This window comes from Nothobranchius furzeri, chromosome 7 (genome assembly GCF_043380555.1).
Source record: "Nothobranchius furzeri strain GRZ-AD chromosome 7, NfurGRZ-RIMD1, whole genome shotgun sequence".
Taxonomy (NCBI): domain Eukaryota; kingdom Metazoa; phylum Chordata; class Actinopteri; order Cyprinodontiformes; family Nothobranchiidae; genus Nothobranchius; species Nothobranchius furzeri.
The window spans coordinates 75,267,468-75,280,107 of record NC_091747.1 but is presented as its reverse complement, the minus strand read 5'-3'; positions in this window follow the sequence as shown (position 1 = coordinate 75,280,107).

Genomic DNA, 12,640 nt, shown 5'->3' with positions numbered 1-12,640 from the left:
AATGCTTATATATTATTGCTTTTCACTGGTAAAAATGTGTATTGGGAATAAATCTACCTACTTTTTTCTTTTCAAGCCCTTTGTTTTGTTTTCTTGATTTTATTTGAATCATTTCCGGCCCTTTCTCTCTCTAACCTTCCTGCATGCTGCATGTTTTCTCCGTCTTCCAGAAAAACCATTTCCTAGATTTCCTACTTTCTAACTAGTCAGCCAAAGGGATCTACACATGCGTGGCGCTCCAGCAGCAATGAGTTGAAATCACCGGGGCCCAGATTAACTCAGCTGAGGCAAAGCACGTCAGAAAAGCACAGAATACCAGAGAACATGCGCTGATATGAACGATCGCAAGTGAATTATTTTGTTTTAGTGGAGCGATTTTGTGAATGTTACAGCGGCCGCATGGAGGACGCAGCTGGAGTATTTGAGCCGTTACCGCTGCGTCCTCTCTGCCCGCAAAGCTGAGTCCATAAATGACATCATATATGCAGATACTGGATCTTTTTTCGGGTTTCCCGCAATTTGAATTTTTAAGAAACACAGCTTGATTCTGGGTTTAAAAATGCATCGTAATTACCACGTTACTGACAATTGTACCGAGTAAATATTACCATTTTCTTTCCCTGTAATGCCTTACATTACCACATTACAGCAAAAAGCAATGCATTGCAGTAATTAATTACTTTTGTACCACGTTACTCCCAACACTGGAATTTACATGCAAACTTTGGTGTATTTTCTTTTCGTTTTGCGCAATTCAATCGCCACCCGCTAGTTAGCAGCAGTGTGCAGCGGGTTTTGTTTCCACCATTGAAATGTAAATCCCTCCATCATGGTTCAGATACCTCATGTTAAACATGTTACGTATCAGTTTGGACTGTTTATTGAACGTTCTTACAATAAATTCAGTAAAAAAAATTGCTTGTTACGTCTGACTGAATGTATCGCAATATATCGTGATGTATCGTATCATCTCCCCTGTATCGTGATATGTATCGTATCGCCAGAATTTCAAAAATACATATCCCTATTAAGGACTTAATATTACTCATAGAAGCCTGACTCATTAACAGTCTACAGAAGACTGATCAGGCTGCAGAGTGAGTCAAAGTAGATAAAAAACACATCATCTAATACATTTTGGTGTAAAAACTAACAGTATTTAAAGTATAGTGTGTTCTGCAAAAAGTGATGACGTAAGCTCTGTCATATCAGATTATTACCCGAGAATGATTCAGGTGTGTACACAGCTTCAGCCTAGAAAACCTGGAGTAATACTCATGATGTCCACCTTCTAAATGGTGTTTGGTGTATAAATGAAAATAATGAAATGAGTGAATAAATGCTGCATCTACGATCTGTCACACATCACTGACTGATAAAACCGTGCGGCACATCAATGATGTAAAAAAAGGAGGAAATTGTATTTATTTATGCTGCTTCCATCCAGGACTTATCCTGAGGAATTGTGGAGTTTTAGTCGTTTTGGTCCAGTCTAGAGAAGACCACCAGCTGGGACCTATTAGTGCTTGTAGTGCATGTTAGTGACTCAATTTCTATCATCACCTTTCAGTGGAGGATCTGGGAATATGGTTAGTTATTGCTGCAGCGGCCATATTTAGGTGAAAGTGCTTTGCAGCAACAAGTGATGAAATAAAACATTCATGTCCCATTTCACCAGATCCTCCTCGCTTCAAACCACTTCAACAAACAAAAGTGCAGATGAGTTTCTCATCGTAGGATCGATGAGTCCTGAAAGCCCACCGACACATAAACCCAACCTCCTTCAATGCACCCATCGTTAACCCCTCATGTGGAGCTCCAGATCTTCTGCTTTAGAGCTTCCTGAAGAGGATGTATGTGAAGAGCGCCAGCACGCCCGCCGACAGCAGCCCGATCACACACTGGTGGACGGTGATGATGTTCTCCAGGGTGTGAATGCGCTCCTCCATGGCTTTGGTGTGGATGTAGTCATAGATGGAGGCCCCGATGCTCCACACGGCCCAGACAGCATCCACCACAGCCTTCACGGTGGGGGAGACCATTGAGACCTCCTACAGTCGGGTGGAGGAGGAGAGGGTGAGAGATAAAAAAAACACACAAATACTCCTGATCCTTTCTGTGGTTGTTTCAGAACTAGACTCCTCATCTGTGTTCTGTATTTGATCACTGTGGTTTGTTCATTAGTTACCAAGTAGGAGGTGAAAAACACAATCTGTCATTCATATGGAAATTTAATAAAAACAGAATTAAAAAACTATGCCAGGCAGCTTTAGCTTGTTTTCAAAACAACAGTTTTTAAAGAGTTTACATTAATAATGTGTAGCAAAAATAAAATGATGATTCTACCTTAGTCTTACATGAATAGATCTATAATCAAAGAGACATTTAATGCATCAGTATAAAAACAACCACGTGCTCTTTTCAGCAAGTGTACATGATCAGCTGTTTTTTGTTTACCTGCTTTAGTAAAAACTGCTGCACTGCCCCATCTCCCGCTGTCTCTTGCCTGCTTCACTCAACCCCCTGACGTCATCAGGTTTAATCAATGATTCTGATCCATAACTGAACTCCACACCCTTGTGGTGCTGCGTTTGCTTCAGCAGGGTCAGAAAGCATCCGACATCACAACGTTTGAACCGGAACCCTAGCTACAGGACTTAAGTGGAACGAAGAAGAAACCGAGTCGGAAACCAAAGCTAAAGCCGGCTGTAACAAAAACTAACGGGTTCACGAACCGAGTCGGACCTCACCGACACCTTCCAGGTATTACATGATGCTCCGACGACGCAGCGGGGATAAAGTACCTGTTCGCGTCTAGCTAGCGCTGCTAGGAAGGAAGTTAGCTTTAGCTAAACGTTTCGTTTCCGGTTGTGCCCTTCAGAATAAACATTGCACAATTACACAACGCTAACAGTTTGACAGCAACTTGTCAGCGATTGAAAGAAGAAAAAAACAACAAGAAAACAAAATATAACGTGTGAAATATACTGCGCTTATTTAAACGGAAAGATTTTTTTTAATTGATCAAGGTTTTATTTTGAAAAACGACATCTTCAAATCAAACAGCTGACTGAAACCATATGACTGTCAGGACTGAAAGGTCAGCGTTGCCTTCAGAAACAACATTTTTGCCATTTCTATTATCATTCACTTTTTTTGACTGAGGGGAGGGGTGTTGTGATTTAATTTCCCTCTTGAGTTTTTCACAATAACTTCTAGAAATATTTTTAAACTAATGTAAACAAACTAACCTGTTTTCTTCTATTATGGATATAATTCACGGGCCCAACTTCCTTTGTGCTGTAAACGTGTTTAACTCAAAAAGCAGCCACAGTTTCACAAATGAAGAAAGGAAATTCGGTGGTTAAAATGAGTAAAGGTGTGTGGTTTTTGTGATGATGTCCTGATTTATTGCATCTTCAATTATGTCTTTTTTCCCCTAGTTTTTGAAATGTTTGATATCTTAAGAGCTGAAAAGTTCTTGAAAGAATGAACGAAAGAAAAAAAAGAATGTTTCTCATAAAAAAACTGAGTCAACCAGTTGCTTAACAGAATCAAAGTAACCCAAATGAGAAGAAAACAATGAATAAATAAATAAATAAAAACCATAGAGATAATATAATTGTGCAACGGTAAAAATAAGTCGCCCCTAAATTTAATATCTGGTTGTAACAGCTGTGAGGACAACTACAATGAGCCTTTGTGGTAAATGAGTCAGTCTCACATCACTGTGGAGGAATATCACCACTCTTCTTGTTAAGTCACTTTTTCACTATGAAGATCGGAGCTTTAAGGTCAAAGGTTCTCATTCAGGGTTTTCTGCTTAGAGAGCAGAATGCGTGGTTCCATGTGGTCCAGGGCCTGAAGCTGCCCCAGACCATCACACCACCGCCACCATGCTTGGCTGCAGGTATGATGTTTTAGTGATAATTTCAAACCAGATCAAACAGGAAACACACCTTCTGGAAAGTTCTGCTTTTGGCCAGCAGTAGCTCAGGAGGTAGAGCCGGTCATCCAGTAATCGGAGAATTGTAGGATCGACTCTAGCTCCCAGCAGAGAATTCTACAGCTGTGTCCTTGGGCAAGGTATTTAACTTACCTTCCCTGCTGGCGGTAATCGAAGGCATTTTGGTAGCGCCTGTGCTCGGCGGCCTCACTTCTGTCAGTGCATCCCAGGGCAACATGGCTACGATGTAGTTCATCACAGTAAGCATGTGAATATATGAGTGATGCAGTGGAAAGCATTTTGCGTCGTCTGACTCTGAAATGTGTTATACGTGTGTGGATCATTTTATCGTTGGTCTTGTAAGTCACGGAATGATTTCTCAGACGTTTGGGGATCATCAAGATGTACATTTTTTGGTCTTTGTGTTGTTCATGGTCTGTGGAGGTGTCACATCATGGAATCTTTGCCCCAGTCTCCTTCTATTAGTTGAATGACTGCTGACCTTAACCAAGTGAGTCCTTAGGTGTTGGTTTGGCTTCTTTTGCTCTTACATTGGGAATACGATTTTTTAGCCAACAGCATCAGGTCTGGGTGTGAGGGGTCAAACTAAACTCACTTTCCACATAATGTGGATAATAACAGATAATTCAGGATTTAACGAAGGAGGAATCACTTTTTTTTACTTTTGAGCCACGTGTGTTATTCTCATAGTAAATTACATAATCGTTTTAAACAGTGTTTTGTATTTACTCAGGTTAATGTAACCTGGTAATGATGTTAAGCGCGTTTGTGTCGTGGCGTTTCCCCGCCACCAGAGGTCGCTGTGCACCAACATGTTGCTCCAGAGTCAGGCAGATAACGGCAGAGAGGTGCGATGAACCTGGGATGGATCCAGTCTCCTGCACAGGAATCAATAAAAGAAGGGAACACCTTAACGGAGGCGCAGACGAGCCGCCCCGGTGGCATCGGTCCGGTTCTGAGCGGGGCGTGCGGACGGGTCAGCCACCGCACCACCGCAGGAATGTGTGTGCAGCGCAAGAAGCAGCAGCAGGAGGAGGAGAGGCACATGCTCGGACATTACTCTCTAGTGCTCCTGCTGGGTTTTAGGTCCTCTTTCTTCAGCTGCTCATGCGGGGCTCCTTCGCTGCGCCCCCCGACTCAACTCGGTTGGAGACGTGCCAGCAGCGCTCTGAAAATAACCAGGTTAGTACCGGTCCGTTTTGGTTCGGGAAGGGCCCAGCCAACACGAGGGCGCAACCTATATCACCTCCTTCCAGCTGTTTGGGAATATCCTGCTCGTAAAGGCTACGGGAGCAGGATCCTGTCTCTTCTCTTTTCTAGAATGGAAACTGGGTGACAGACTGGCGCGCAGGAGAGAAAAAAAATCATGCAGACGGCTTATTCATATTTTTATTTTTAATTCTGAAGGAAGAGAAGGCAAGAGGTGGTGCAAGGCGCTACTGTTGCATGTTTTTTCTTTCCTTCTTCCTTGGACAGACGGGGGAGAAGATGGGCCAGGGTGGAGTGGGAGGAGGAGGAGGAGGAGGAAGGGGGGACTGTCCGACTCCTTCCTAAAGACAATCCCCCTCCCTGGAAAAGGATACTCAATTTAGAACGTGCGCAACACCGAGCGATTACTCATGGGGCGGCGGTGGAGCTGGAGCTGGAGCAGGAGGTGAAGTTTCACTTCGCTCGCAGACGCGGTCTCCTCCAGACTGTCGCCTCTTTTTTTTTTTTATTTTTTTTTTTTAACTCATGCGTGAAAGTCCCCCATTGGCTGCGGGATGCGTACACCTGTCCGGGGCGCAGGTAGGCTCACACGGCCGGGAGAGGCAGCTCTTCAGCGGGTACGTATGATCAAACCTGAGGATTATTCCAGGATGAACGTTTGGCTGCGGAGGATCTGACGGTGTGTGTGTGTCAGAGGCTGGGTCTTTGCGGGCAAGGTGAGTCCTCAGTTCATTCAACTGGCCTACAAAGTCCCAGTTTCTGGCCCACGTGACCTACAACGCAAAGGCAAAACTTCCGTCTTTGTTAGAGGGAGGAAACAGGATTACGCTTTAATTTTACGGCAACTCAGTGTCCAATTTAATCTGTAGGGTTGTAATAAATCGATGCAGGTTAAATCATTTGAACACCAACTGACGTCATAGGTATAAAAATGTTATTATTTAAAATGTTAATAGACTTTAGTGTTGATAAAAAAACATGGCGAAAATAAAAAAAAATTAGTTGGAAAAAGTTTGTATTTCAACATCCAGTCCCGAAATGTCCCATAAAACTGGAGCAGGTGAACACTTATTAATAAAATAATGTTTTTATTAAACTCGGGTATCTGTGCACTAATGATCTTAACTTAAAATTACAAATGTTCTAAACCTTTTCATAAAAGGTTCAAAGCGGCTTCAAACTAATTCTAATAACATTTAAATATGAAGTTTTTAAGTGCATCTAAAATTAAATGAATTTCACATTAGCTGCAGTTTTTCTGTGCAGTTAAATCCATCATTAATAATAAATACGAACAAGAGCTAAACTTGCAATAGGTGAACCTAAAGGATTTAAAAATCAGGAGTTGTGAAAAATCCTAAAGTGCCAAATTCTGAGATGGATCAAGTGTGTGAAGTAGTGGAGGAGTTAGGTTTGGAGGCCTGGGTCTATATCCGTCCCGACCCCGGCGCTGCACATACCTCACTAATGAATTCAGCATCCTGACACGAGATGCTTTATGTAATTAATAGAGCCATGGTGGCATCTTCCTGCTGCAAGTGACACATAGGTAAGACATTCGCTGAAGCATGGGATTCTTATTTTAAAAACAACCAGACCGCCCAAAGCGCTCATGCAAATGAAATCAGACCCCACCTCATCCACATCACAATAGCTGCTGCTGCTGCTGATCTGCCACTTTTATTTATTGGGCTGTTGATGCTAATAAGCAGAGCTTATTTTGGGTGGCGTATAACACATGGGTGGCAGGGTATTTGTTTTTTACGAGCCTGCTGTAACTTATTGCGTCTATCATGGACGTAATTTTGGGGGGGGGGACAGGGGGGACCTGTCCCCCCCCCAATTTTCCAAAGTCAAGTTATGACCCCTGCACTTTTTATTATCCAAAAACAATATTACTTTATATTAAATTGACACTGGTTGAGCTCCAGGACCAAGCAGAAAACAACTGTTTGTGTTGAAGCCTGTTTCCCATTGGAGCATACTGTAAAGATACCCCCCCCCCCCACTCCCACCCCGTGTCCCCCCCCACTTCTAAAGTGAAAATTACGTCCATGGCGTCTATAATAAGTTGCTGGAAAGTTGACACTTTGGTCAACCTGAATCTCTAATTAAATTCCTCCAGACTGTAGCTGACACCCGAATGCTTATTAACGCTGTTAAATGGGTATCGGATTTTACACCACTCTGCTGCTCAAGGCGATTTTAAGATGCGGCTGCCCTCACAGTGGTCCAGATGGCTCGCTGGAGCACTGTGAGATATCACAACGCAGGTAAAGGAATTAAAAAAAAAACCAAATCAAGTAGGAGTGCTGCGAGCTGAGCGGAGGGCCCAGGGAGGGAGGTCTGGTGGAATGGAGCTGGTTTGAATAAAGCTGCACGGGGAGCTCTGGGAGAGTCACCAAGTCGGCTGATTAAAGCTGATATTAAACAGCTTTGCCTGTGAAGCCTCCCTCACGTCGTTTAGAAAGGCCCGATCGGACCCATCTCGCCACTGGCTTGCTGCTCAGCGCTGCCCGTGTGTTTCTACTCTTGCCGCGGCTGTCTCATATTCTCCACACACCGTTTGTTTAGCGGGCTTCCAGACCTACTTTAAATAGACTTTTTCTATGATTCCCAGGTCGTCCCGCTCCGGGTCAATGGGTTCAGACAGTTCTTAAAGTAAACATCGTGTATGTCAGCGAGGCAGCATCGCGTAGAGGAGCTGCTGCTGAGGATTGTGAAAGCTGAACTTGTAACAAACGCAAGGAGAGCTCCTTCTCGGAAATTCTGCTTTGAACTCATTCAACCCCCCTTTAAAAACGCCACAATCCCAATAAAAGCCCGCCATTATAAATACACAATTCATAAATGCTGGAAAGCAAGCTCGCCGTTTTAGCGTCGTAAATGAGCCGGCCTTGCAGAAAAAGGTCAAACTTCACACACTGTGGTCACTCCAGCTCATTCCGTGTGTGTGTGTGTGTGTGTGTGTGTGTGTGTGTGTGCTGCCTTTGCTGTGCCTGAACAGATACCAAACTTGTGCTTGGAGTCACGTTCGCTGAGCCAGCAAATGTTGCTGTTTGATCTCAAAAGTTTGGAGAGAGACACAAAAATGAAGTTTGGAAGGGAGAGAGAAAAGGCAGCAAGAAAAGTGAGGGACTTTTAGGGGCAGCTGTGTTTTATTAACCCAGTCATAATGCCCCTAAAAATCCTTATTGCTCTTGCAATGGTCAACAAAAGGATCTCTGAGGAACATGTAGGGACTCGCACTGAAAGCTGGCTGCACCGCCGCGTCGAGGCACAAGCCAGTCCATATAAGTGGGTCGCTGAGGTGATGCTGAGAGATTTTAACCGGAGTTTAAACCAAACATAGAAGTCACAGAGCCCATTGAGCTGCGAAGCACATGAGTGGAAGTATTCAGACTCACGGGGGAGCCGCTGAAATCTAATTTGTTCAAATAAACACGTGGATGCAGAAGAGCTTACAGTTGCAAATGTCTTTAAAAACCACACAGACAGAAAAAAAAAACATTTCTTTGCTGATGATACAAGCCTTTCTCTGTGCAGATCTTTGTTTTGAGTGCATTTCTGCTCAAGTTGTCTTGGTTTATTATTGGTATGCAGACGGGGAAGTCGACGAGCTGTGTCCTTCTGTGTTTTGACATTGCCTTGGAGCACCAGGGGACCGACTGGAAGACGGAAGCAGAAAGACAGGCTGGCAGGTGTTCTGAAACATACGGTACGCTGGCAAGTGCTGAATCCAGCCTCTTACGGTGTCAGAATGAAGCGGTGTGATGTGGAGAGACTCAGCAAGTGGGTACAAAAAAAAAAAAGATATTAAGGACTAATAGAAGGAGAGACGTGAGGGCGAGCATGCCGCGGAGGACTGGGTGTGGTTTGGTTGGCCATCGTGGCCGGAGTGCGGGTGTTGTGGAGGTCTCAGCGTTAGTGAGTGAGTCATCGGAGGGAGGCTGTTCCGTTCGGAAGGAAGAATCCTCTTCACAGACAAGGGGAGAGGGCGTGAGGGAAAGTGTGGATGATGACTCAGGGCCACGAACCACATGGTGATGGAGAGGGGAGGGAGGAATTACTCACAGAGCATGTGGAATCTCATACGGCTATCACAGGACAGGCAGCGTGCCTTCCCCATGGCTGCTGCTTGGACGCCGCCAGTCCCGGAGGCACCAGCTGAACACCAGCCTGCCTCGCTTTTTACCAGCCGAGACCCGAGGGACGGTGGGGATGGGGAGGGGGAACCCCCAGAGATGAGCTCTTAGGTTCTTTCGTCCAAACAGGGTCTTCTCCTCCCGCTCGGGGCGACACGGGGAGTCACGAGGCACAAGCAGCGTTAAACGATTGTTTGCCTGAGCTGAACGCACTCCAGTCACATTGAGTCATGCACATTTTCCCCGAATGCTCTCTCTCTCCTTCTCTGTCTCTCTCTGAGCAAACGTTGGAAATACTGCATCATTATCTGACAGAAACATTTAAATTTAATCTGTTGCCTTTTTTTTTGATAAGCATGGGTCAGCTTCTGTGTGTCATTTGCCGCCATGGAAACTGGGTTTGTCCCAATGGTGTGTGTGTGTGTGTGTGTCTGAAAGTGTCAGACTGGCTCAGAACGTGGTCTAAATCAAGAATGAGAAGTCCTTTGGGGGTGAACACAGAGGTATTTTCACCTCGGCGGTTGTCTGCTCGTATTTGGGTTCTGAGTTACCTCAAGTCCATGTTGGGCCTCTTTGTGCTCTTGCACCAAATTAGGCAGCGCTGTTGAAAGTGTTAAACCAAAGAAACGTCTGAAAAGGGAAAGGAGAGAAAATGGCTTTGTAAATATGTACCGAGGACCGGGGAGTGAAGTTTTAAGGCTTCTTTTCTTTTGCGGTGGCGCTCACACAACAGCTCTGTCATGCAAATCCGTCTTCAAAGTGATAAATGTTCTCTACGGCGAGCTTGTGGATGGCAGCGTTTCACCGAGTGATGACAAGACAAGACAGAAAATACCCACAAAAGGGGGTACCCTGGCCTCCTTTTATCTGTCGAGACTCGGCAGGTGAATCGGTCCAAGTCCTCGGTGGTAAATTTGGTGTTTGATACAGATGGATGAGGGAGACCTCTTCCCCTGAGAGTACGGGACTCCTCTATAGCTCTTTTGACGTAAAAAAAACTTTAATTGTCCTTTAACCTTGGCCTATTATTATATATGCTGATGCAGCAAATGGAGATGGTGATGAGTATGCTGCTCTGGCATGACTCAACAGGTGATCCTGGCACACCCAGAGCACCAGCAATGGCGGCACAGACCCAGATCTAACAGTTGCCTTTAGGGTGTGGGCTGGCGGTGCTCCGGCACCAAATGAGCCACTCAAATCCAGAGCAAACACTGCAGACAAAGGATAGAAGAACTGGAGCAAACTTTCCTCTAATGGATCCCTCTGGCAGCCACCTTAGTTTGCACCAATCCTGTCCCGCGTTTAGCCAATCAGACACTGATATGATGTCCCGGTGCACCTGGAGTAAATCCAGTCAGACTCTAGTGTTTAGCTTGGCGGTACTCTTTCAGACACTGAAACATTGTTGCACACATCACTTCAGCAGTCATCGTCAGGGATGACCCAAGAGACAAAGACAAACCTCCAGACTAATCAGACCCCAAACCAGTTTCTGTGTAACTCGCTGAACAAGTCCGATCCACAGTGGCTCCTTTCTGCAGTCCAAAGAGATCCACTGGCACCGCCCCAGGGACAGACTCTGCAGGAAATCCCCTCAAAGTCCCATGTCCATGAACTAAGTTGTTTTGGCAGCAGGAAGGGCTCAAACAGTAGGCAGGTGGTTTTAATTCAGTGTCTGAAGCGAGTTTAGTGCCACATTGTTGAAACAAGTCTGTGTTTGAGCAGCAGTCCACAGCTCGACAATCCTCAGTTTCCTATTACGTAAGACAACAGCATCAGATCCTACGGTGACGTCTTTTTTAAGCCAATTTACCAACCAAAATGTAGACAAATTATCATAGAACCTTTCCAGCTGGAGCGCAGAAAGGAGAAAACAGGGTTTATTTACTAATCTAACAGCTAGCAAAGCTAATTCCAGCCTACTAGAGGCCTGTTTAGAGTGAGTATGCATAAAATAATAATAATAATACTAATGGTTTGGATTTATATAATGCTTTTCAAGACACCCAAAGCCCTTTTCATTATTCATGCACTCTCACATTCACACACTGCCCGTGATGGTAAGCTACTACGTAGCCACAGCCGCCCTGGGGCGGTCTGATATATGTGTTACATGAGCTAACGATTTCATAAGGATGCAAGTATTTTCTTACTAACCTTTATCATCAGCACTTGACTAAGTGGCGAAACTGTTTGAGTTTCAAATAATTACACATAAATTATCAAACTAATCAGTAGTTTACACAACACTACCAACCTTTAATCACACACGTCTCTGCTTGTGTCTGTATGTATTTAAATGCCTAGCGTTTGTGGAAGGAATGCATATTGATATTCACTATTTAATACGAAAGTTTTAAACATGAATTAAAGTGACAATGTGTAGTTTTACCGGTAGTCACTGGAAACATCCATTGAAATGTTGTTGAAAATGAATTAAAACGATGCCCAGTTTAGAGATGGACGATAATTCAATAGTTCAGTATATCGATCGATAGACATGTGGTGCGATATAAAAAAATGGGTCGATAAAACCGATAAAAATGTTTCCTTTTTTCATTATCACCTTTTTTCATTATAACATATCAGGTAGCAGGATACTAGACTCACTACTCACTCCTAACCAATCAAAACCACAGACTCGGGCATGCTACGTCACCGTGCCCCACCCCCCCAAGCCAAAACAGAGCATGAGGCAGCAAGATGTCGCAGCTAGAAGAAAAAAGAAAAAATGAAAACACCAAAAATGAAATGACCAAGGCTGCACGTAAAATATATTTTCTACAATTGTTCAAATGTTTTCAATAATTATCTATATCGATCTATATTAAATAATTGTTATCAATATGCTTTTTTAATATCGTCTAGCCCTAGCCCAATTTTTGAAAAATATTGGTGGCTTTGTAACATATAATCATAAAAATCAGGTTTAAAATACCTGGGGGCGGGTCTAAGTCCCTGGGTGACGTCATAGGTTTAGGGTTGCCATGTTTTCCTCTACGGGAGCTCGTGAGGACAAAATGCATTCACTGATTTGTAGCAAATGGTTACAAAACGTTTATCATTCATAAAAGTTGTTGTTTTTACACATTTACCTCTTCGCTCGTTGCCACTGATGAAAGGGAGTCTGATGTCTTTGTCATTTTGGTGGAGGTTGCGCTCCCAATGATTTTTGACCCTAATGGCCATCCGTTGGTGAGGCAATGATTTAAGTATGTACTGCCCCCTATAGCCAGGGAAAATACACATTGTCGCTTTAAGTTATTTTGTGAAATACGTTCTAGTATTTGCTTTGGTGAAATTGTGAAAATAACAG